This window comes from Dama dama, chromosome 13 (assembly GCF_033118175.1).
Source record: "Dama dama isolate Ldn47 chromosome 13, ASM3311817v1, whole genome shotgun sequence".
NCBI classification, from domain to species: Eukaryota; Metazoa; Chordata; class Mammalia; order Artiodactyla; family Cervidae; genus Dama; species Dama dama.
Window position 1 is genome coordinate 8,988,538 of NC_083693.1, and position 24,283 is coordinate 9,012,820.

Consider the following 24,283-nt stretch of genomic DNA (forward strand, 5'->3'; position numbering starts at 1 on the left):
GGTCTTTCTCTTTGGTCTCCACACGGGAATCAGACATCCCTTTGTCTTGGGAGATGCAAGACGAGCCTGCATTCAATTCACTGCAGGGATATCCGGCGTTACTTGTAGTCAGAGCATCTCGGTGTCCATTCCACTTGAGGCCACAAACTCAGGGTCCCTCTCACATACCTGTAGCTGAGAGAAGCCTCCTCTTGAGGTGCTTGTGGAAAGTTGGTATTCCTCTTGAGTCGAAGCCAGGGACTAAGCTCTCATCTCGAGTTGCTTTGGGTTCCACGGAGCCCTTTCGTGTTGCTCCAGTGACCTCAGGATCCCTCTAGACTTGAGACAGTGATCTTGGGTTTTCTCTGGAGTGCCATCAAGGAAATCAAGGCTCATTTCACTTTTGATGTGGAACACGGAATTGCTCTGCACGCAGTGCAGGGGAATCGGGCCTCATCTCGCGGCGAGCGGGAAGTCTCATGGTTTTTCTCGAGTTGCCCCCGGAACCTGGGATATATTCTCGAGTTAGGACGGGGAGGGCCCTTCCAGACACGTGTTTGTTCAGCGACGTCAGGACTCCTGCCTAGGTGCGAGGGACACCTCGGGATTCTCCTCGAGTCTTGGCATGGCAATTGTTACGCGTCTCCACGTGAAGCGGGAGACCCAGAATCCCCGTCCATGTGGACAGGGATCCTGGGACTCCTAACCATTTTCAAGAGGAGTCAGGCATCGTCTCCTTTGGAAGCATTGATCTCTGCGGACCTCTCGAGTTTTCAAAGGATGTGAGGCCTCCTGTCGCGATGAGGCGGGGAACTAGGTCTTTCTCTGTGGTCTCCACAGGGGATTCAGACATCGCTTCGTCTTGGGAGATGCAAGACGCGCTTGCATTCAATTCACTGCAGGGATATCCGGCCTTACTTCGAGTCAGAGCATCTCGGTGTCCATTCCACTTGAGGCCACAAACTCAGGGTCCCACTCACATACCTGTAGCTGAGAGAAGCCTCCTCTTGAGGTGCTTGTGGAAACTTGGTATTCCTCTTGAGTCGAAGCCAGGTACTAAGCTCTCATCTTGAGTTGATTAGGGGTCAACGGAGCCCTTTCATGTTGCTACAGTGACCTCAGGATCCCTCTAGACTTGAGACAGTGATCTTTGGTTTTCTCTGGAGTGCCATCAAGGAAATCAAGGCTCCTTTCACGTTTGATGTGGAACACGGAATTGCTCTACACGCAGTGCAAGGGAATCGGGCCTCATCTCGCGGCGAGGGGGAAGTCTCATGGTTTTTTTTCGAGTTGCGGCCGGACCTGTGGTATATTCTCGAGTTACGACGGGGAGGGCCCTTACAGACACGTGTTGGTTCAGCGACGTCAGCACTCGTTCCTAGGTGCGAAGGACACCTCCGGATTCTCGTAAAGTCTTGGCATCGCAATTGGGACGCGTCTCCACATGAGGCGGGAGACCCAGTGTCCCTTTCCACGTGCCACAGGGATCCTGCGACTCCTATCCATTTTCAAGAGGAGTCAGGCATCGTCTCTTTGGAAGCATTTATCTCCGCGGACCTCTCGAGTTTTCAAAGGATGTGAGGCCTCCGGTCGCGATGAGGCGGAGAACTAGGTCTTTCTCTGTGGTCTCCACAGGGGATTCAGACATCCCTTCGTCTTGGGAGATGCAAGACGAGCCTGCATTCAATTCACTGCAGTCATATCCGGCCTTACTTCGAGTCAGAGCATCTCGGTGTCCAGTCCACTTGAGGCCACAAACTCAGGGTCCCTCTCACATACCTGTAGCTGAGAGAAGCCTCCTCTTGAGGTGCTTGTGGAAAGTTGGTAATCCTCTTGAGTCGAAGTCAGACACTAAGCTCTCATCTCGAGTTGATTTGGGGTCCACGGAGCCCTTTCGTGTTGCTCCAGTGACCTCAGGATCCCTCTAGAATTGAGACAGTGATCTTGGATTTTCTCTGGAGTGCCATCAAGGAAATCAAGGCTCCTTTCACGTTTGATGTGGAACACGGAATTGCTCTGCACGCAGTGCAGGGTAATCGGGCCTCATCTCGTTGCGAGGGGGAAGTCTCATGGTTTTTCTCGAGTTGCGGCCGGAACCTGGGGTATATTCTCGAGTTACGACGGGGAGGGCCCTTCCAGACACGTGTTGGTTCAGCCACGTCAGGACTCCTGCCTACGTGCGAGGGACACCTCGGGATTCTCCTCGAGTCTTGGCATGGCAATTGGGACGCGTTTCCACGTGAGGCGGGAGACCCAGGGTCCCTTTCCACGTGCCACAGGGATCCTGGGACTCCTATCCATTTTCAAGAGGAGTCAGGCATCGTCTCCTTTGGAAGCATTGATCTCCGCAGACCTCTCGAGTTTTCAAAGGGTGTGAGGCATCCGGTCGCGATAGGCGGAGAACTCGGTCTTTCTCTGTGGTCTCCACAGGGGATTCAGACATCCCTTCGTCTTGGGAGATGTAAGATGAGCCTGCATTCAATTCACTGCAGGGATATCCGGCCTTACTTCGAGTCAGAGCATCTCGGTGTCCATTCCAATTGAGGCCGCAAACTCAGGGTCCTTCTCACATACCTGTGGCTGAGAGAAGCCTCCTCTTGAGGTGCTTGTGGAAAGTTGGTATTCCTCTTGAGTCGAAGCCAGGTACTAAGCTCTCATCTCGAGTTGATTTGGGGTTCACGGAGCCCTTTCGTGATGCTCCAGTAACCTCAGGATCCCTCTAGACTTGTGACAGTGATCTTGGGTTTTCTCTCGAGTGCCATCAAGGAAATCATGGCTCGTTTCACGTTTGATGTGGAACACGGAATTGCTCTGCACGCAGTACAGGGGAATCGGGCCTCATCTCGCGGCGAGGGGGAAGTCTCATGGTTTTTCTCGAGTTGCGGCCGGAACTGGGGTATATTCTCGAGTTACGACGGGGAGGGCCCTTCCAGACACGTGTTTGTTCAGCGAAGTCAGGACTCCTGCCTAGGTGCGAGGTACACCTCGGGATTCTCCTCCAGTCTTGGCATGGCAATTGGAACGCGTCTCCACGTGAGGCGGAAGACCCAGTGTCCCTTTCCACGTGCCAAAGGGATCCTGGGACTCCTATCCATTTTCAAGAAGAGTCAGGCATCGTCTCCTTTGGAAGCATTGATCTCCGCGGACCTCTCGAGTTTTCAAAGGATGTGAGGCCTCCGGACGCGATGAGGCGGAGAACTAGGTCTTTCTTGTGGTCTCTACAGGGGATTCAGACATCCCTTCGTCTTGGGAGATGCAAGACGAGCCTGCATTCAATTCACTGCAGGGATATCGGCCTTACTTCGAGTCACAGCATCTCGGTGTCCATACCACTTGAGGCCACAAACTCAGGGTCCCTCTCACATACCTGTAGCTGAGAGAAGCCTCCTCTTGAGGTGCTTGTGGAAAGTTGGTATTCCTCTTGAGTCAAAGCCAGGGAATAAGCTCTCATCTCGAGTTGATTTGGGGTCCACGGAGCCCTTTCGTGTTCCTCCAGTGACCTCAGGATCCCTCTAGACTTGAGACAGTGATCTTGGGTTTTCTCTGGAGTGTCCTCAAGGAAATCAAGGCTCCTTTCACGTTTGATGTGGAACACGGAATTGCTCGGCATGCAGTGCACGGGAATCGGGCTTCATCTAACGGCGAGGGGGAAGTCTCATGGTTTTTCTCGAGTTGCGGCCGGAACCTGGGGTATATTCTCGAGTTACGACGGGGAGGGCCCTTCCAGACACGTGTTTGTTCAGCGACGTCAGCACTCCTGCCTAGGTGCGAGGGACACCTCGGGATTCTCCTCGAGTCTTGGCATGGCAATTGGGACGCGTCTCCACGTGAGGCGGGATACCCAGTGTCCCTTTCCATTACCACAGGGATCCTGACACTCCTATCCATTTTCAAGAGGAGTCAGGCATCGTCTCCTTTGGAAGCATTGATCTCCACAGACCTCTCGAGTTTTCAAAGGATGTGAGGCCTCCGGTCGCGATGAGGCGGAGAAGTGCGTGTTTCTGGTCTCCACAGGGGATTCAGACATCCCTTCGTCTTGGGAGATGCAAGACGAGCCTGCATTCAATTCACTGCGGGGATATCCGGCCTTACTTCGAGTCAGAGCATCTCGGTGTCCATTCCACTTGAGGCCACAAACTCAGGGTCCCTCTCACATACCTGTAGCTGAGAGAAGCCTCCTCTTGAGGTGCTTATGGAAACTTGGTATTCCTCTTGAGACGAAGCCAGGGACTAAGCTCTCATCTCGAGTTGATTTGGGGTCCACAGAGCCCTTTCGTGTTGCTCCAGAGACCTCAGGATCCCTCTAGACTTGAGACAGTGATCTTGGGTTTTCTCTGGAGGGCCATCAAGGAAATCAAGGCTCCTTTCACGTTTGATGTGGAACACGGAATTGCTCTGCACGCAATGCAGGGGAATCGGACCTCATCTCGCGGCGAGGGGGAAGTCTCATGGTTTTTCTCGAGTTGCGGCCGGAACCTGGGGTATATTCTCGAGTTACGACGGGGAGAGCCCTTCCAGACATGTGTTTGTTCAGCGACGTCAGGACTCCTGCCTAGGTGCGAGGGACACCTCGGGATTCTCCTCGAGTTTTGGCACGGCAATTGGGACGCGTCTCCACGTGAAGCGGGAGACCAAGGGTCCCCGTCCATGTCGACAGGGATCCTGGGACTGCTAACCATTTTCAAGAGGAGTCAGGCATCGTCTCCTTTGGAAGCATTGATCTCCGCAGACCTCTCGAGTTTTCAAAGGATGTGAGGCCTCCGGTCGCGATGAGGTGGAGAACTAGGTCTTTCTCTGTGGTCTCCACAGGGGATTCAGACATCCCTTCATCTTGGGAGATGCAAGACGAGCTTGCATTCAATTCACGCAGGGATATCCGGCCTTACTTCGAGTCAGAGCATCTCGGTGTCCATTCCACTTGAGGCCACAAACTCAGGGTCCCTCTCACCTACCTGTAGCTGAGAGAAGCCTCCTCTTGAGGTGCTTGTGGAAAGTTGGTATTCCTCTTGAGTCGAAGCCAGGGACTAAGCTCTCATCTCGAGTTGCTTTGGGTTCCACGGAGCCCTTTCGTGTTGCTCCAGTGACCTCAGGATCCCTCTAGACTTGAGACAGTGATCTTGGGTTTTCTCTGGAGTGCCATCAAGGAAATCAAGGCTCATTTCACGTTTGATGTGGAACACGGAATTGCTCTGCACGCAGTTCAGGGGAATCGGGCCTCATCTCGCGGCGAGCGGGAAGTCTCATGGTTTTTCTCGAGTTGCCCCCGGAACCTGGGATATATTCTCGAGTTAGGACGGGGAGGGCCCTTCCAGACACGTGTTTGTTCAGCGACGTCAGGACTCCTGCCTAGGTGCGAGGGACACCTCGGGATTCTCCTCGAGTCTTGGCATGGCAATTGTTACGTGTCTCCACGTGAAGCGGGAGACCCAGAATCCCCGTCCATGTGGACAGGGATCCTGGGACTCCTAACCATTTTCAAGAGGAGTCAGGCATCGTCTCCTTTGGAAGCATTGATCTCTGCGGACCTCTTGAGTTTTCAAAGGATGTGAGGCCTCCAGTCGCGATGAGGCGGGGAACTAGGTCTTTCTCTGTGGTCTCCACAGGGGATTCAGACATCGCTTCGTCTTGGGAGATGCAAGACGCGCTTGCATTCAATTCACTGCAGGGATATCCGGCCTTACTTCGAGTCAGATCATCTCGGTGTCCATTCCACTTGAGGCCACAAACTCAGGGTCCCTCTCACATTCCTGTAGCTGAGAGAAGCCTCCTCTTGAGGTGCTTGTGGAAAGTTGGTAATCCTCTTGAGTCGAAGTCAGACACTACGCTCTCATCTCGAGTTGATTTGGGGTCCACGGAGCCCTTTCGTGTTGCTCCAGTGACCTCAGGATCCCTCTAGAATTGAGACAGTGATCTTGGATTTTCTCTGGAGTGCCATCAAGGAAATCAAGGCTCCTTTCACGTTTGATGTGGAACACGGAATTGCTCTGCACGCAGTGCAGGGTAATCGGGCCTCATCTCGTTGCGAGGGGGAAGTCTCATGGTTTTTCTCGAGTTGCGGACCGAACCTGGGATATATTCTCGAGTTACGACGGGGAGGGCCCTTCCAGACACGTGTTTGTTCAGCGACGTCAGGACTCCTGCCTAGGTGCGAGGGACACCTCGGGATTCTCCTCGATTCTCGGCATGGCAATTGGGACGCGTCTCCACGTGAGGCGGGGACCCAGTGTCCCTTTCCACGTGCCACAGGGATCCTGGGACTCCTATCCATTTTCAAGAGGAGTCAGGCATCGTCTCCTTTGGAAGCATTGATCTCCGCAGACCTCTCGAGTTTTCAAAGGATGTGAGGCCTCCTGTCGCGATGAGGCGGAGAAGTGCGTCTTTGTGGTCTCCACAGGGGATTCAGACATCCCTTCGTCTTGGGAGATGCAAGACGAGCCTGCATTCAATTCACTGCAGGGATATCCGGCCTTACTTCGAGTCAGAGCACCTCGGTGTCCATTCCACTTGAGGCCGCAAACTCAGGGTCCCTCTCACATACCTGTAGCTGAGAGAAGCCTCCTCTTGAGGTGCTTATGGAAACTTGGTATTCCTCTTGAGACGAAGCCAGGGACTAAGCTCTCATCTCGAGTTGATTTGGGGTCCACAGAGCCCTTTCGTGTTGCTCCAGAGACTTCAGGATCCCTCTAGACTTGAGACAGTGATCTTGGGTTTTCTCTGGAGGGCCATCAAGGAAATCAAGGCTCCTTTCACGTTTGATGTGGAACACGGAATTGCTCTGCACGCAATGCAGGGGAATCGGGCCTCATCTCGCGTCGAGGGGGAAGTCTCATGGTTTTTCTCGAGTTGCGGCCGGAACCTGGGGTATATTCTCGAGTTACGACGGGGAGGGCCCTTCCAGACACGTGTTTGTTCAGCGACGTCAGGACTCCTGCCTAGGTGCGAGGGACACCTCGGGATTCTCCTCGAGTCTTGGCATGGCAATTGGGACGCGTCTCCACGTGAGGCGGGAGACCCAGGGTCCCTTTCCACGTGCCACAGGGATCCTGGGACTCCTATCGATTTTCAAGAGGAGTCAGGCATCGTCTCTTTTGGAACCATTGATCTGCGCGGACATCTCGAGTTTTCAAAGGATGTGAGGCCTCCGGTCGCATTGAGGCGGAGGACTAGGTCTTTCTCTGTGGTCTCCACAGGGTATTCAGACATTACTTCGTCTTGGGAGATGCAAGACGAGCCTGCATTCAATTCACTGCAGGGATATCCAGCCTTACTTCGAGTCAGAGCATCTCGGTGTCCATTCCACTTGAGGCCACAAACTCAGGGTCCCTCTCAGATACATGTAGCTGAGAGAGGCCTCCTCTTGAGGTGCTTGTGGAAAGTTGGTATTCCTCTTGAGTCGAAGCCAGGGACTAAGCTCTCATCTCGAGTTGATTTAGGGTCCACGGAGCCCTTTCCTGTTGCTCCAGTGACCTCAGGATCCCTCTAGACTTGAGACCGTGATCTTGGGTTTTCTCTGGAGGGCCATCAAGGAAATCAAGGCTCCTTTCACGTTTTATGTGCAACTCGGAATTGGTCTGCACGTAGTGCAGGGGAATCGGGCCTCATCTCGAGACGAGGGGGAAGTCTCATGGTTTTTCTCGAGTTGCGGCCGGAACCTGGGGTATATTCTCGAGTTACGACGGGGAGGGCCCTTCCAGACACGTGTTTGTTCAGCGACGTCAGGACTCCTGCCTAGGTGCGAGGGACACCTCGGGATTCTCCTCGAGTCTTGGCATGGCAATTGGGACGCGTATCCACGTGAGGCGGGAGACCCAGGGTCCCTTTCCACGTGCCACAGGGATCCTGGGACTCCTATCCATTTTCAAGAGGAGTCAGGCATCGTCTCCTTTGGAAGCATTGATCTCCACGGTCCTCTCGAGTTTTCAAAGGATGTGAGGCATCCGGTCACGTTGAGGCGGACGACTAGGTCTTTCTCTTTGGTCTCCACACGGGAATCAGACATCCCTTTGTCTTGGGAGATGCAAGACGAGCCTGCATTCAATTCACTGCAGGGATATCCGGCGTTACTTGTAGTCAGAGCATCTCGGTGTCCATTCCACTTGAGGCCACAAACTCAGGGTCCCTCTCACATACCTGTAGCTGAGAGAAGCCTCCTCTTGAGGTGCTTGTGGAAAGTTGGTATTCCTCTTGAGTCGAAGCCAGGGACTAAGCTCTCATCTCGAGTTGCTTTGGGTTCCACGGAGCCCTTTCTTGTTGCTCCAGTGACCTCAGGATCCCTCTAGACTTGAGACAGTGATCTTGGGTTTTCTCTGGAGTGCCATCAAGGAATTCAAGGCTCATTTCACTTTTGATGTGGAACACGGAATTGCTCTGCACGCAGTGCAGGGGAATCGGGCCTCATCTCGCGGTGAGCGGGAAGTCTCATGGTTTTTCTCGAGTTGCCCCCGGAACCTGGGATATATTCTCGAGTTAGGACGGGGAGGGCCCTTCCAGACACGTGTTTGTTCAGCGACGTCAGGACTCCTGCCTAGGTGCGAGGGACACCTCGGGATTCTCCTCGAGTCTTGGCATGGCAATTGTTACGCGTCTCCACGTGAAGCGGGAGACCCAGAATCCCCGTCCATGTGGACAGGGATCCTGGGACTCCTAACCATTTTCAAGAGGAGTCAGGCATCGTCTCCTTTGGAAGCATTGATCTCTGCGAACCTCTCGAGTTTTCAAAGGATGTGAGGCCTCCGGTCGCGATGAGGCGGGGAAATAGGTCTTTCTCTGTGGTCTCCACAGGGGATTCAGACATCGCTTCGTCTTGGGAGATGCAAGACGCGCTTGCATTCAATTCACTGCAGGGATATCCGGCCTTACTTCGAGTCAGAGCATCTCGGTGTCCATTCCACTTGAGGCCACAAACTCAGGGTACCTCTCACATACATGTAGCTGAGAGTAGCCTCCTCTTGTGGTGCTTGTGGAAACTTTGTATTCCTCTTGAGTCAAAGCCAGGGACTAAGCTCTCATCTCGAGTTGATTTGGGGTCCACGGAGCCCTTTCGTGTTGCTCCAGTGACCTCAGGATCCCTCTAGACTTGAGACAGTGACTTTGGGTTTTCTCTGGAGTGGCATCAAGAAAATCAAGGCTCCTTTCACGTTTGATGTGGAACACGGAATTGCTCTGCCCGCAGTGCAAGGGAATCGGGCCTCATCTCGCGGCGAGGGGAAGTCTCATGGTTTTTCTCGAGTTGCGGCCGGAACCTGCGGTATATTCTCGAGTTACGACTGGGAGGGCCCTTCCATACACGTGTTTGTTCAGGGACGTAAGGACTCCTGCCTAGGTGCGAGGGACACCTCGGGATTCTCCTCGAGTCTTGGCATGGCAATTGGCACGCGTCTCCACGTGAGGCGGGATACCCAGGGTCACTTTCTACGTGCCACAGGGATCCTGGGACTCCTATCCATTTTCAAGAGGAGTCAGGCATCGTCTCCTTTGGAAGCATTGATCTTCGCAGACCTCTCGAGTTTTCAAAGGATGTGAGGCCTCCGTTCGCGATGAGGCGGAGAAGTGCGTGTTTGTGGTCTCCACAGGGGATTCAGACATCCCTTCGTCTTGGGAGATGTAAGACGAGCCTGCATTCAATTCACTGCAGGGATATCCGGCCTTACTTCGAGTCAGAGCATCTCGGTGTCCATTCCAATTGAGGCCGCAAACTCAGGGTCCTTCTCACATACCTGTGGCTGAGAGAAGCCTCCTCTTGAGGTGCTTGTGGAAAGTTGGTATTCCTCTTGAGTCGAAGCCAGGTACTAAGCTCTCATCTCGAGTTGATTTGGGGTTCACGGAGCCCTTTCGTGATGCTCCAGTAACCTCAGGATCCCTCTAGACTTGTGACAGTGATCTTGGGTTTTCTCTCGAGTGCCATCAAGGAAATCATGGCTCGTTTCACGTTTGATGTGGAACACGGAATTGCTCTGCACGCAGTACAGGGGAATCGGGCCTCATCTCGCGGCGAGGGGGAAGTCTCATGGTTTTTCTCGAGTTGCGGCCGGAACTGGGGTATATTCACGAGTTACGACGGGGAGGGCCCTTCCAGACACGTGTTTGTTCAGCGAAGTCAGGACTCCTGCCTAGGTGCGAGGTACACCTCGGGATTCTCCTCCAGTCTTGGCATGGCAATTGGAACGCGTCTCCACGTGAGGCGGAAGACCCAGTGTCCCTTTCCACGTGCCAAAGGGATCCTGGGACTCCTATCCATTTTCAAGAAGAGTCAGGCATCGTCTCCTTTGGAAGCATTGATCTCCGCGGACATCTCGAGTTTTCAAAGGATGTGAGGCCTCCGGACGCGATGAGGCGGAGAACTAGGTCTTTCTTGTGGTATCTACAGGGGATTCAGACATCCCTTCGTCTTGGGAGATGCAAGACGAGCCTGCATTCAATTCACTGCAGGGATATCGGCCTTACTTCGAGTCACAGCATCTCGGTGTCCATACCACTTGAGGCCACAAACTCAGGGTCCCTCTCACATACCTGTAGCTGAGAGAAGCCTCCTCTTGAGGTGCTTGTGGAAAGTTGGTATTCCTCTTGAGTCAAAGCCAGGGAATAAGCTCTCATCTCGAGTTGATTTGGGGTCCACGGAGCCCTTTCGTGTTCCTCCAGTGACCTCAGGATCCCTCTAGACTTGAGACAGTGATCTTGGGTTTTCTCTGGAGTGTCCTCAAGGAAATCAAGGCTCCTTTCACGTTTGATGTGGAACACGGAATTGCTCGGCATGCAGTGCACGGGAATCGGGCTTCATCTAACGGCGAGGGGGAAGTCTCATGGTTTTTCTCGAGTTGCGGCCGGAACCTGGGGTATATTCTCGAGTTACGACGGGGAGGGCCCTTCCAGACACGTGTTTGTTCAGCGACGTCAGCACTCCTGCCTAGGTGCGAGGGACACCTCGGGATTCTCCTCGAGTCTTGGCATGGCAATTGGGACGCGTCTCCACGTGAGGCGGGATACCCAGTGTCCCTTTCCATTACCACAGGGATCCTGACACTCCTATCCATTTTCAAGAGGAGTCAGGCATCGTCTCCTTTGGAAGCATTGATCTCCACAGACCTCTCGAGTTTTCAAAGGATGTGAGGCCTCCGGTCGCGATGAGGCCGAGAAGTGCGTGTTTGTGGTCTCCACAGGGGATTCAGACATCCCTTCGTCTTGGGAGATGCAAGACGAGCCTGCATTCAATTCACTGCGGGAATATCCGGCCTTACTTCGAGTCAGAGCATCTCGGTGTCCATTCCACTTGAGGCCACAAACTCAGGGTCCCTCTCACATACCTGTAGCTGAGAGAAGCCTCCTCTTGAGGTGCTTATGGAAACTTGGTATTCCTCTTGAGACGAAGCCAGGGACTAAGCTCTCATCTCGAGTTGATTTGGGGTCCACAGAGCCCTTTCGTGTTGCTCCAGAGACCTCAGGATCCCTCTAGACTTGAGACAGTGATCTTGGGTTTTCTCTGGAGGGCCATCAAGGAAATCAAGGCTCCTTTCACGTTTGATGTGGAACACGGAATTGCTCTGCACGCAATGCAGGGGAATCCAGCCTCATCTCGCGGCGAGGGGGAAGTCTCATGGTTTTTCTCGAGTTGCGGCCGGAACCTGGGGTATATTCTCGAGTTACGACGGGGAGAGCCCTTCCAGACATGTGTTTGTTCAGCGACGTCAGGACTCCTGCCTAGGTGCGAGGGACACCTCGGGATTCTCCTCGAGTTTTGGCACGGCAATTGGGACGCGTCTCCACGTGAAGCGGGAGACCAAGGGTCCCCGTCCATGTCGACAGGGATCCTGGGACTGCTAACCATTTTCAAGAGGAGTCAGGCATCGTCTCCTTTGGAAGCATTGATCTCCGTGGACCTCTCGAGTTTTCAAAGGATGTGAGGCCTCCGGTCGCGATGAGGTGGAGAACTAGGTCTTTCTCTGTGGTCTCCACAGGGGATTCAGACATCCCTTCATCTTGGGAGATGCAAGACGAGCTTGCATTCAATTCACGCAGGGATATCCGGCCTTACTTCGAGTCAGAGCATCTCGGTGTCCATTCCACTTGAGGCCACAAACTCAGGGTCCCTCTCACCTACCTGTAGCTGAGAGAAGCCTCCTCTTGAGGTGCTTGTGGAAAGTTGGTATTCCTCTTGAGTCGAAGCCAGGGACTAAGCTCTCATCTCGAGTTGCTTTGGGTTCCACGGAGCCCTTTCGTGTTGCTCCAGTGACCTCAGGATCCCTCTAGACTTGAGACAGTGATCTTGGGTTTTCTCTGGAGTGCCATCAAGGAAATCAAGGCTCATTTCACGTTTGATGTGGAACACGGAATTGCTCTGCACGCAGTTCAGGGGAATCGGGCCTCATCTCGCGGCGAGCGGGAAGTCTCATGGTTTTTCTCGAGTTGCCCCCGGAACCTGGGATATATTCTCGAGTTAGGACGGGGAGGGCCCTTCCAGACACGTGTTTGTTCAGCGTCGTCAGGACTCCTGCCTAGGTGCGAGGGACACCTCGGGATTCTCCTCGAGTCTTGGCATGGCAATTGTTACGCGTCTCCACGTGAAGCGGGAGACCCAGAATCCCCGTCCATGTGGACAGGGATCCTGGGACTCCTAACCATTTTCAAGAGGAGTCAGGCATCGTCTCCTTTGGAAGCATTGATCTCTGCGGACCTCTTGAGTTTTCAAAGGATGTGAGGCCTCCAGTCGCGATGAGGCGGGGAACTAGGTCTTTCTCTGTGGTCTCCACAGGGGATTCAGACATCGCTTCGTCTTGGGAGATGCAAGACGCGCTTGCATTCAATTCACTGCAGGGATATCCGGCCTTACTTCGAGTCAGATCATCTCGGTGTCCATTCCACTTGAGGCCACAAACTCAGGGTCCCTCTCACATTCCTGTAGCTGAGAGAAGCCTCCTCTTGAGGTGCTTGTGGAAAGTTGGTAATCCTCTTGAGTCGAAGTCAGACACTACGCTCTCATCTCGAGTTGATTTGGGGTCCACGGAGCCCTTTCGTGTTGCTCCACTGACCTCAGGATCCCTCTAGAATTGAGACAGTGATCTTGGATTTTCTCTCGAGTGCCATCAAGGAAATCAAGGCTCCTTTCACGTTTGATGTGGAACACGGAATTGCTCTGCACGCAGTGCAGGGTAATCGGGCCTCATCTCGTTGCGAGGGGGAAGTCTCATGGTTTTTCTCGAGTTGCGGACCGAACCTGGGATATATTCTCGAGTTACGACGGGGAGGGCCCTTCCAGACACGTGTTTGTTCAGCGACGTCAGGACTCCTGCCTAGGTGCGAGGGACACCTCGGGATTCTCCTCGATTCTCGGCATGGCAATTGGGACGCGTCTCCACGTGAGGCGGGGACCCAGTGTCCCTTTCCACGTGCCACAGGGATCCTGGGACTCCTATCCATTTTCAAGAGGAGTCAGGCATCGTCTCCTTTGGAAGCATTGATCTCCGCAGACCTCTCGAGTTTTCAAAGGATGTGAGGCCTCCTGTCGTGATGAGGCGGAGAAGTGCGTCTTTGTGGTCTCCACAGGGGATTCAGACATCCCTTCGTCTTGGGAGATGCAAGACGAGCCTGCATTCAATTCACTGCAGGGATATCCGGCCTTACTTCGAGTCAGAGCATCTCGGTGTCCATTCCACTTGAGGCCGCAAACTCAGGGTCCCTCTCACATACCTGTAGCTGAGAGAAGCCTCCTCTTGAGGTGCTTATGGAAACTTGGTATTCCTCTTGAGACGAAGCCAGGGACTAAGCTCTCATCTCGAGTTGATTTGGGGTCCACAGAGCCCTTTCGTGTTGCTCCAGAGACCTCAGGATCCCTCTAGACTTGAGACAGTGATCTTGGGTTTTCTCTGGAGGGCCACCAAGGAAATCAAGGCTCCTTTCACGTTTGATGTGGAACACGGAATTGCTCTGCACGCAATGCAGGGGAATCGGGCCTCATCTCGAGACGAGGGGGAAGTCTCATGGTTTTTCTCGAGTTGCGGCCGGAACCTGGGGTATATTCTCGAGTTACGACGGGGAGGGCCCTTCCAGACACGTGTTTGTTCAGCGACGTCAGGACTCCAGCCTAGGTGCGAGGGACACCTCGGGATTCTCCTCGAGTCTTGGCATGGCAATTGGGACGCGTATCCACGTGAGGCGGGAGACCCAGGGTCCCTTTCCACGTGCCACAGGGATCCTGGGACTCCTATCCATTTTCAAGAGGAGTCAGGCATCGTCTCCTTTGGAAGCATTGATCTCCACGGTCCTCTCGAGTTTTCAAAGGATGTGAGGCATCCGGTCACGTTGAGGCGGACGACTAGGTCTTTCTCTTTGGTCTCCACACGGGAATCAGACATCCCTTTGTCTTGGGAGATGCAAGACGAGCCTGCATTCAATTCACTGCAGGGATATCCGGCGTTACTTGTAGTCAGAGCATCTCGGTGTCCATTCCACTTGAGGCCACAAACTCAGGGTCCCTCTCACATACCTGTAGCTGAGAGAAGCCTCCTCTTGAGGTGCTTGTGGAAAGTTGGTATTCCTCTTGAGTCGAAGCCAGGGACTAAGCTCTCATCTCGAGTTGCTTTGGGTTCCACGGAGCCCTTTCTTGTTGCTCCAGTGACCTCAGGATCCCTCTAGACTTGAGACAGTGATCTTGGGTTTTCTCTGGAGTGCCATCAAGGAAATCAAGGCTCATTTCACTTTTGATGTGGAACACGGAATTGCTCTGCACGCAGTGCAGGGGAATCGGGCCTCATCTCGCGGTGAGCGGGAAGTCTCATGGTTTTTCTCGAGTTGCCCCCGGAACCTGGGATATATTCTCGAGTTAGGACGGGGAGGGCCCTTCCAGACACGTGTTTGTTCAGCGACGTCAGGACTCCTGCCTAGGTGCGAGGGACACCTCGGGATTCTCCTCGAGTCTTGGCATGGCAATTGTTACGCGTCTCCACGTGAAGCGGGAGACCCAGAATCCCCGTCCATGTGGACAGGGATCCTGGGACTCCTAACCATTTTCAAGAGGAGTCAGGCATCGTCTCCTTTGGAAGCATTGATCTCTGCGAACCTCTCGAGTTTTCAAAGGATGTGAGGCCTCCGGTCGCGATGAGGCGGGGAAAAGGTCTTTCTCTGTGGTCTCCACAGGGGATTCAGACATCGCTTCGTCTTGGGAGATGCAAGACGCGCTTGCATTCAATTCACTGCAGGGATATCCGGCCTTACTTCGAGTCAGAGCATCTCGGTGTCCATTCCACTTGAGGCCACAAACTCAGGGTACCTCTCACATACATGTAGCTGAGAGAAGCCTCCTCTTGTGGTGCTTGTGGAAACTTTGTATTCCTCTTGAGTCAAAGCCAGGGACTAAGCTCTCATCTCGAGTTGATTTGGGGTCCACGGAGCCCTTTCGTGTTGCTCCAGTGACCTCAGGATCCCTCTAGACTTGAGACAGTGACTTTGGGTTTTCTCTGGAGTGGCATCAAGGAAATCAAGGCTCCTTTCACGTTTGATGTGGAACACGGAATTGCTCTGCCCGCAGTGCAAGGGAATCGGGCCTCATCTCGCGGCGAGGGGAAGTCTCATGGTTTTTCTCGAGTTGCGGCCGGAACCTGCGGTATATTCTCGAGTTACGACTGGGAGGGCCCTTCCATACACGTGTTTGTTCAGGGACGTAAGGACTCCTGCCTAGGTGCGAGGGACACCTCGGGATTCTCCTCGAGTCTTGGCATGGCAATTGGCACGCGTCTCCACGTGAGGCGGGATACCCAGGGTCACTTTCTACGTGCCACAGGGATCCTGGGACTCCTATCCATTTTCAAGAGGAGTCAGGCATCGTCTCCTTTGGAAGCATTGATCTTCGCAGACCTCTCGAGTTTTCAAAGGATGTGAGGCCTCCGTTCGCGATGAGGCGGAGAAGTGCGTGTTTGTGGTCTCCACAGGGGATTCAGACATCCCTTCGTCTTGGGAGATGCAAGACGAGCCTGCATTCAATTCACTGCAGGGATATCCGGTCTTACTTCGAGTCAGAGCATCTCGGTGTCCATTCCACTTGAGGCCACAAACTCAGGGTCCCTCTCACATACCTGTAGCTGAGAGAAGCCTCCTCTTGAGGTGCTTATGGAAACTTGGTATTCCTCTTGAGATGAAGCCAGGGACTAAGCTCTCATCTCGAGTTGATTTGGGGTCCACAGAGCCCTTTCGTGTTGCTCAAGAGACCTCAGGATCCCTCTAGACTTGAGACAGTGATCTTGGGTTTTCTCTGGAGGGCCATCAAGGAAATCAAGGCTCCTTTCACGTTTGATGTGGAACACGGAATTGCTCTGCACGCAATGCAGGGGAATCGGGCCTCATCTCGCGGCGAGGGGGTAGTCTCATGGTTTTTCTCGAGTTGCGGCCGGAACCTGGGGTATATTCTCGAGTTACGACAGGGAGGGCCCTTCCAGACACGTGTTTGTTCAGCGACGTCAGGACTCCTGCCTAGGTGCGAGGGACACCTCGGGATTCTCCTCGAGTCTTGGCATGGCAATTGGGACGCGTCTCCACGTGAGGCGGGAGACCCAGGGTCCCTTTCCACGTGCCACAGGGATCCTGGGACTCCTATCCATTTTCAAGAGGAGTCAGGCATCGTCTCTTTTGGAACCATTGATCTGCGCGGACCTCTCGAGTTTTCAAAGGATGTGAGGCCTCCGGTCCCATTGAGGCGGAGGACTAGGTCTTTCTCTGTGGTCTCCACAGGGTATTCAGACATTCCTTCGTCTTGGGAGATGCAAGACGAGCCTGCATTCAATTCACTGCAGGGATATCCAGCCTTACTTCGAGTCAGAGCATCTCGGTGTCCATTCCACTTGAGGCCACAATCTCAGGGTCCCTCTCAGATACCTGTAGCTGAGAGAGGCCTCCTCTTGAGGTGCTTGTGGAAAGTTGGTATTCCTCTTGAGTCGAAGCCAGGGACTAAGCTCTCATCTCGAGTTGATTTGGGGTCCACGGGGCCCTTTCTTGTTGCTCCAGTGACCTCAGGATCCCTCTAGACTTGAGACCGTGATCTTGGGTTTTCTCTGGAGGGCCATCAAGGAAATCAAGGCTCCTTTCACGTTTGATGTGGAACTCGGAATTGCTCTGCATGTAGTGCAGGGGAATCGGGCCTCATCTCGAGACGAGGGGGAAGTCTCATTGTTTTTCTCGAGTTGCGGCCGGAACCTGGGGTATATTCTCGAGTTACTACGGGGAGGGCCCTTCCAGACACGTGTTTGTTCAGCGACGTCAGGACTCCTGCCTAGGTGCGAGGGACATCTCGGGATTCTCCTCGAGTCTTGGCATGGCAATTGGGACGCGTCTCCACGTGAGGCGGGAGACCCAGGGTCCCTTTCAACGTGCCACAGGGATCCTGGGACTCCTATCCATTTTCAAGAGGAGTCAGGCATCGTCTCCTCTGGAAGCATTGATCTCCGCAGACCTCTCGAGTTCTCAAAGGATGTGAGGCCTCCGGTCGCGATGAGGCGGAGAACTAGGTCTTTCTCTGTGGTCTCCACAGGGGATTCAGACATCCCTTCATCTTGGGAGATGCAAGCCGAGCCTGCATTCAATTCACTGCAGGGATATCCGGTCTTACTTCGAGTCAGAGCATCTCGGTGTCCATTCCACTTGAGGCCACAAACTCACGGTCCCACTCACATACCTGTAGCTGAGAGAAGCCTCCTCTTGAGGTGCTTGTGGAAACTTGGTATTCCTCTTGAGTCGAAGCCAGGTACTAAGCTCTCATCTCGAGTTGATTAGGGGTCCACGGAGCCCTTTCATGTTGCTACAGTGACCTCAGGATCCCTCTAGACTTGAGACAGTGATCTTGGGTTTTCTCTGGGGTGCCATCAAGGAAATCAAGGCTCCTTTCACGTTTGATGTGGAACACGGAATTGCTCTACATGCAGTGCAAGGGAATCGGGCCTCATCTCGCGGCGAGGGGGAAGTCTAATGGTTTTTTTTCGAGTTGCGGCCGGAACCTAGGGTATATTCTCGAGTTACGATGGGGAGGGCCCTTACAGACACTTGTTGGTTCAGCGACGTCAGCACTCGTGCCTAGGTGCGAGGGACACCTCCGGATTCTCGTAAAGTCTTGGCATCGCAATTGGGACGCGTCTCCACATGAGGCGGGAGACCCAGCGTCCCTTTCCACGTGCCACAGGGATCCTGGGACTCCTATCCATTTTGAAGAGGAGTCAGGCATCGTCTCTTTGGAAGCATTGATCTCCGCGGACCTCTCGAGTTTTCAAAGGATGTGAGGCCTCCAGTCGCGATGAGGCGGAGTACTAGGTCTTTCTCTGTGGTCTCCACAGGGAATTCAGACATCCCTTCGTCTTGGGAGATGCAAGAGAAGCCTGCATTCAATTCACTGCAGGGATATCTGGCCTTACTTCGAGTCAGAGCCTCTCGGTATCCATTCCACTTGAGGCCACAAAATCAGGGTCCCTCTCACATACATGTAGCTGAGAGAAGCCTCCTCTTGAAGTGCTTGTGGAAAGTTGGTATTCCCCTCGAGTTGAGGCCAGGGACTAAACTCTCATCTCGATTTGATTTGGGGTCCACGGAGCCCTTTCATGTTGCTCCAGTGACCTCAGGATCCCTCTAGACTTGAGACAGTAATCTTGGGTTTTCTCTGGAGTGCCATCAAGGAAATCAAGGCTCCTTTCACGTTTGATGTGGAACACGGAATTGCTCTGCAGCCAGACCAGGGGAATCGGGCCTCATCTCACGGCGAGGGGGAAGTCTCATGGTTTTTCTCGAGTTGAAACCGGACCCTGGGGTATATTCTCGAGTTATGACGGTGAGGGCCCTTCCAGACACGTGTTTGTTCAGCGACGTCAGGACTCCTGCCTAGGTGCGAGGGACACCTCGGGATTCTCCTCGAGTCTTGGCATGGCAATTGGGACGCGTCTCCACGTGAGGCGGGAGACCCAGGGTCCCTTTCCACGTGCCACAGGGATCCTGGGACTCCTATCCATTTTCAAGAGGAGTCAGGCATCGTCTCCTTTGGAAGCATTGATCTCCGCGGACCTCTCGAGTTTTCAAAGGATGTGAGGCCTCCGGTCGCGATGAGGCGGAGAAGTGCGTGTTTGTGGTCTCCACAGGGGATTCAGACATCCCTTCGTCTTGGGAGATGCAAGACGAGCCTGCATTCAATTCACTGCGGGGATATCCGGCCTTACTTCGAGTCAGAGCATCTCGGTGTCAATTCCACTTGAGGCCACAAACTCAGGGTCCCTCTCACATACCTGTAGCTGAGAGAAGCCTCCTCTTGAGGTGCTTATGGAAACTTGGTATTCCTCTTGAGACGAAGCCAGGGACTAAGCTCTCATCTCGAGTTGATTTGGGGTCCACAGAGCCCTTTCGTGTTGCTCCAGAGACCTCAGGATCCCTCTAGACTTGAGACAGTGATCTTGGGTTTTCTCTGGAGGGCCATCAAGGAAATCAAGGCTCCTTTCACGTTTGATGTGGAACACGGAATTGCTCTGCACGCAATGCAGGGGAATCGGGCCTCATCTCGCGGCGAGGGGGAAGTCTCATGGTTTTTCTCGAGTTGCGGCCGGAACCTGGGGTATATTCTCGAGTTACGACAGGGAGGGCCCTTCCAGACACGTGTTTGTTCAGCGACGTCAGGACTCCTGCCTAGGTGCGAGGGACACCTCGGGATTCTCCTCGAGTCTTGTCATGGCAATTGGGACGCGTCTCCACGTGAGGCGGGAGACCCAGGGTCCCTTTCCACGTGCCACAGGGATCCTGGGACTCCTATCCATTTTCAAGAGGAGTCAGGCATCGTCTCCTTTGGAAGCATTGATCTCCGCGGACCTCTCAAGTTTTCAAAGGATGTGAGGTCTCCGGTCGAGATGAGGCGGAGAACTAGGTCTTTCTCTGTGGTCTCCACTGGGGATTCAGACATCCCTTCGTCTTGGGAAATGCAAGACGAGCCTGCATTCAATTCACTGCAGGGATATCCGGCCTTACTTCCAGTCAGAGCATCTCGGTGTCCATTCCACTTGAGGCCACAAACTCAGGGTCCCTCTCACATACCTGTCGCTGAGAGAAGCCTCCTCTTGAGGTGCTTGTGGAAAGTTGGTATTCCTCTTGAGTCGAAGCCAGGGACTAAGCTATCACCTCGAGTTGATTTGGGGTCCACGGAGCCCTTTCGTGTTGCTCCAGTGACCTCAGGATCCCTCTAGACTTGAGACAGTGATCTTGGGTTTTCTCTGGAGAGCCATCAAGGAAATCAAGGCTCCTTTCACGTTTGATGTGGAACACGGAATTGCTCTGCACGCATTGCAGGGGAATCGGGCCTCATCTCGCGGCGAGGGGGAAGTCTCATGGTTTTTCTCGAGTTGCGGCCGGAACCTGGGGTATATTCTCGAGTTACGACGGGGAGAGCCCTTCCAGACATGTGTTTGTTCAGCGACGTCAGGACTCCTGCCTAGGTGCGAGGGACACCTCGGGATTCTCCTCGAGTTTTGGCACGGCAATTGGGACGCGTCTCCACGTGAAGCGGGAGACCAAGGGTCCCCGTCCATGTCGACAGGGATCCTGGGACTGCTAACCATTTTCAAGAGGAGTCAGGCATCGTCTCCTTTGGAAGCATTGATCTCCGTGGACCTCTCTAGTTTTCAAAGGATGTGAGGTCTCCGGTCGCGATGAGGTGGAGAACTAGGTCTTTCTCTGTGGTCTCCACAGGGGATTCAGACATCCCTTCATCTTGGGAGATGCAAGACGAGCTTGCATTCAATTCACGCAGGGATATCCGGCCTTACTTCGAGTCAGAGCATCTCGGTGTCCATTCCACTTGAGGCCACAAACTCAGGGTCCCTCTCACCTACCTGTAGCTGAGAGAAGCCTCCTCTTGAGGTGCTTGTGGAAAGTTGGTATTCCTCTTGAGTCGAAGCCAGGGACTAAGCTCTCATCTCGAGTTGCTTTGGGTTCCACGGAGCCCTTTCGTGTTGCTCCAGTGACCTCAGGATCCCTCTAGACTTGAGACAGTGATCTTGGGTTTTCTCTGGAGTGCCATCAAGGAAATCAAGGCTCATTTCACGTTTGATGTGGAACACGGAATTGCTCTGCACGCAGTTCAGGGGAATCGGGCCTCATCTCGCGGCGAGCGGGAAGTCTCATGGTTTTTCTCGAGTTGCCCCCGGAACCTGGGATATATTCTCGAGTTAGGACGGGGAGGGCCCTTCCAGACACGTGTTTGTTCAGCGACGTCAGGACTCCTGCCTAGGTGCGAGGGACACCTCGGGATTCTCCTCGAGTCTTGGCATGGCAATTGTTACGCGTCTCCACGTGAAGCGGGAGACCCAGAATCCCCGTCCATGTGGACAGGGATCCTGGGACTCCTAACCATTTTCAAGAGGAGTCAGGCATCGTCTCCTTTGGAAGCATTGATCTCTGCGGACCTCTTGAGTTTTCAAAGGATGTGAGGCCTCCAGTCGCGATGAGGCGGGGAACTAGGTCTTTCTCTGTGGTCTCCACAGGGGATTCAGACATCGCTTCGTCTTGGGAGATGCAAGACGCGCTTGCATTCAATTCACTGCAGGGATATCCGGCCTTACTTCGAGTCAGATCATCTCGGTGTCCATTCCACTTGAGGCCACAAACTCAGGGTCCCTCTCACATTCCTGTAGCTGAGAGAAGCCTCCTCTTGAGGTGCTTGTGGAAAGTTGGTAATCCTCTTGAGTCGAAGTCAGACACTAAGCTCTCATCTCGAGTTGATTTGGGGTCCACGGAGCCCATTCGTGTTGCTCCAGTGACCTCAGGATCCCTCTAGAATTGAGACAGTGATCTTGGATTTTCTCTGGAGTGCCATCAAGGAAATCAAGGCTCCTTTCACGTTTGATGTGGAACACGGAATTGCTCTGCACGCAGTGCAGGGTAATCGGGCCTCATTTCGTTGCGAGGGGGAAGTCTCATGGTTTTTCTCGAGTTGCGGACCGAACCTGGGATATATTCTCGAGTTACGACGGGGAGGGCCCTTCCAGACACGTGTTTGTTCAGCGACGTCAGGACTCCTGCCTAGGTGCGAGGGACACCTCGGGATTCTCCTCGATTCTCGGCATGGCAATTGGGACGCGTCTCCACGTGAGGCGGGGACCCAGTGTCCCTTTCCACGTGCCACAGGGATCCTGGGACTCCTATCCATTTTCAAGAGGAGTCAGGCATCGTCTCCTTTGGAAGCATTGATCTCCGCAGACCTCTCGAGTTTTCAAAGGATGTGAGGCCTCCTGTCGCGATGAGGCGGAGAAGTGCGTCTTTGTGGTCTCCACAGGGGATTCAGACATCCCTTCGTCTTGGGAGATGCAAGACGAGCCTGCATTCAATTCACTGCAGGGATATCCGGCCTTACTTCGAGTCAGAGCATCTCGGTGTCCATTCCACTTGAGGCCGCAAACTCAGGGTCCCTCTCACATACCTGTAGCTGAGAGAAGCCTCCTCTTGAGGTGCTTATGGAAACTTGGTATTCCTCTTGAGACGAAGCCAGGGACTAAGCTCTCATCTCGAGTTGATTTGGGGTCCACAGAGCCCTTTCGTGTTGCTCCAGAGACCTCAGGATCCCTCTAGACTTGAGACAGTGATCTTGGGTTTTCTCTGGAGGGCCATCAAGGAAATCAAGGCTCCTTTCACGTTTGATGGGGAACACGGAATTGCTCTGCACGCAATGCAGGGGAATCGGGCCTCATCTCGCGTCGAGGGGGAAGTCTCATGGTTTTTCTCGAGTTGCGGCCGGAACCTGGGGTATATTCTCGAGTTACGACGGGGAGGGCCCTTCCAGACACGTGTTTGTTCAGCGACGTCAGGACTCCTGCCTAGGTGCGAGGGACACCTCGGGATTCTCCTCGAGTCTTGGCATGGCAATTGGGACGCGTCTCCACGTGAGGCGGGAGACCCAGGGTCCCTTTCCACGTGCCACAGGGATCCTGGGACTCCTATCCATTTTCAAGAGGAGTCAGGCATCGTCTCTTTTGGAACCATTGATCTGCGCGGACATCTCGAGTTTTCAAAGGATGTGAGGCCTCCGGTCGCATTGAGGCGGAGGACTAGGTCTTTCTCTGTGGTCTCCACAGGGTATTCAGACATAACTTCGTCTTGGGAGATGCAAGACGAGCCTGCATTCAATTCACTGCAGGGATATCCAGCCTTACTTCGAGTCAGAGCATCTCGGTGTCCATTCCACTTGAGGCCACAAACTCAGGGTCCCTCTCAGATACATGTAGCTGAGAGAGGCCTCCTCTTGAGGTGCTTGTGGAAAGTTGGTATTCCTCTTGAGTCGAAGCCAGGGACTAAGCTCTCATCTCGAGTTGATTTAGGGTCCACGGAGCCCTTTCCTGTTGCTCCAGTGACCTCAGGATCCCTCTAGACTTGAGACCGTGATCTTGGGTTTTCTCTGGAGGGCCATCAAGGAAATCAAGGCTCCTTTCACGTTTTATGTGGAACTCGGAATTGGTCTGCACGTAGTGCAGGGGAATCGGGCCTCATCTCGAGACGAGGGGGAAGTCTCATGGTTTTTCTCGAGTTGCGGCCGGAACCTGGGGTATATTCTCGAGTTACGACGGGGAGGGCCCTTCCAGACACGTGTTTGTTCAGCGACGTCAGGACTCCTGCCTAGGTGCGAGGGACACCTCGGGATTCTCCTCGAGTCTTGGCATGGCAATTGGGACGCGTATCCACGTGAGGCGGGAGACCCAGGGTCCCTTTCCACGTGCCACAGGGATCCTGGGACTCCTATCCATTTTCAAGAGGAGTCAGGCATCGTCTCCTTTGGAAGCATTGATCTCCACGGTCCTCTCGAGTTTTCAAAGGATGTGAGGCATCCGGTCACGTTGAGGCGGACGACTAGGTCTTTCTCTTTGGTCTCCACACGGGAATCAGACATCCCTTTGTCTTGGGAGATGCAAGACGAGCCTGCATTCAATTCACTGCAGGGATATCCGGCGTTACTTGTAGTCAGAGCATCTCGGTGTCCATTCCACTTGAGGCCACAAACTCAGGGTCCCTCTCACATACCTGTAGCTGAGAGAAGCCTCCTCTTGAGGTGCTTGTGGAAAGTTGGTATTCCTCTTGAGTCGAAGCCAGGGACTAAGCTCTCATCTCGAGTTGCTTTGGGTTCCACGGAGCCCTTTCTTGTTGCTCCAGTGACCTCAGGATCCCTCTAGACTTGAGACAGTGATCTTGGGTTTTCTCTGGAGTGCCATCAAGGAAATCAAGGCTCATTTCACTTTTGATGTGGAACACGGAATTGCTCTGCACGCAGTGCAGGGGAATCGGGCCTCATCTCGCGGTGAGCGGGAAGTCTCATGGT